Source organism: Triticum dicoccoides, chromosome 2A, assembly GCF_002162155.2.
Source record: "Triticum dicoccoides isolate Atlit2015 ecotype Zavitan chromosome 2A, WEW_v2.0, whole genome shotgun sequence".
Classification (NCBI taxonomy): domain Eukaryota; kingdom Viridiplantae; phylum Streptophyta; class Magnoliopsida; order Poales; family Poaceae; genus Triticum; species Triticum dicoccoides.
The window spans coordinates 54,675,768-54,677,930 of record NC_041382.1 but is presented as its reverse complement, the minus strand read 5'-3'; positions in this window follow the sequence as shown (position 1 = coordinate 54,677,930).

Sequence of the window (2,163 nt, the reverse complement as noted above, 5' to 3'; positions counted from 1 at the left end):
CACCCTGGGTGAAACATAGTTATTCTTCACCCTCCTCTATTTTACCATCAATGCACCGTAAATTTATGTTCCGTAAGTTTTGTCTTATTTCCGACGTAAAAAGGGACCGTAAGAAAATATATAATCGCTATAAAAAATATTTTATGTTATGTAAAATTACAAACATAAAAACATAGTCTAAAATACACATAAACTGCAAATTTTCTTGTCTTATGACTTACATTTTTATTTTCTTATATCAAATTTTATGTAGTGAATCAATAGGAATTTACTATTTGAATTCGAAATGTAATTTAATTATGAAATGATCGTAAGATTACCTCGAGTGAAGAATAACTTATTCTGCATCCTGGTTGATGAATAGTATATATATATAGGGAAAATCCATCCTACCACCCGGTGGTAGTTACCCCACATATCTCATATACTACCATGCGTTATTGTATATACTATTTTATTATTTTAAATATGTTCATACACTATATCTATGATATTTCAAAACAAGTTACATGAAAAAATTATATATGAGTCCATAATTTTTGTTATATTTGTGAAATACATACATATTAGTACGTAAAAAAGAACATACTCAAAATATGATACATACTACCTAAACATTGTTATATACTACATACTACACGTACGTACTCTCGGTTTCGACAGATACTATATACAACATACAAAACGCAAGTGGTGGTAACTACCACTGCTTGTAGGAAACATTTGTCCATATACACACACACACACACACACACACACACACACACACACATCTGGGCTATTCTGGTAAGCGTAACAGAATATTATTCTGTTACCCTACTTGAACTGATGAATTCAACCGGTTGAACTGATGAAATGCGAGCGGTTGAACTGATACTTTCTGTTTCTGTTAAAAATCGTCTTCTTTAGTTCAAATTTTTTTGCAATTTTTTTTGTCGAAATGGGGCATGCAATTTATTAATGAAAAGCTCTTAACATCTACATTACAATCTCATAATTTGTTTTTGCAAAAAATTTATGGTTTAAGAGCAGTTTTGAAAAAACCGTTTTTTTTTTCAAAACCAAAATCACGAATCGTATTTTGGATTTAATTTTCAAACGGTTTATCGGAATTGAGCAAATGAGATGGCGTTGGAAAGCTTGTGAAAATCCGCATCTTCCATATATCTACTATTTTTTCAAATTCTATATGATTTAAAAGTAATTTGAATAATGATGAAATTCTGGCGAAACATATTTTCGCTTTTTTTTGCAAACGGTTTGTCGGCTTGACGCAAATGATACGGTGTTGGAAAGCTATGGAAAATGCACAACTTTTGCCTATAGAAAGTTTTTTCTAATTCCTTACGGTTTAAATACGAATTCAAATACGGTTAAAATTGGTTTAGAACGACGATTTTGTTAAAAAGTTTATTGCAATGAGGCAAATAATATACCATTGAAAAGCTACCGAAAATGCGAAACTTAGTCATGTTGAACATTTTCTCAAAATCTCAATCGATTAAGAGTAATTTTGAATAGGCAAGACGGATCATGCTGTTTTTCCTGTCTGAAAAACAGAGTACTCCTACTAATATATGTGTGTGTTTATATTGAGCTATTTTTTGTAGAGTAATTTTGAACTGTTCCGAGAAAAGAGTACTTGTACTGATGTTTGCATGGGTTTGTACTAAGCGTGTTTTCACTAACTAGACTTTGCTCTGTTTTTGTGTAATGTTTTTTGCTCGTAAGTTTTCAACGGTTTACTGTATCGTCGCCCTGTACTTGCATGGTTTGTATCATCGTACTGAATGATATTTTTTTCAAAAAGAAAATGTGTTTTATATTCTTTTTTCTAACCAAACATTTTTTTACAACGATGTTCTGAACTTCTCTTATTTTAAGACTAGCACTTTTACCATTTGAATTGCATGGTGTTTCTTTTTGCTTGAACTTTTACAACTTGGACGTCAACATCACAGAATAACACTTTAGACAGATCACCTTCTTCTATCTGGATTGACCACAAAACTTGCATCAGGAAACTCACAAAAACAAGGACGATTACAACGAGATCGACGAGAATGTATGAAACATATCATTTTTAGCTCAATATATACTATACACGGAACAAGCAGAACTTATTAAACAAGATGTTTTTGAAGTTTCTCACATTAACACTTT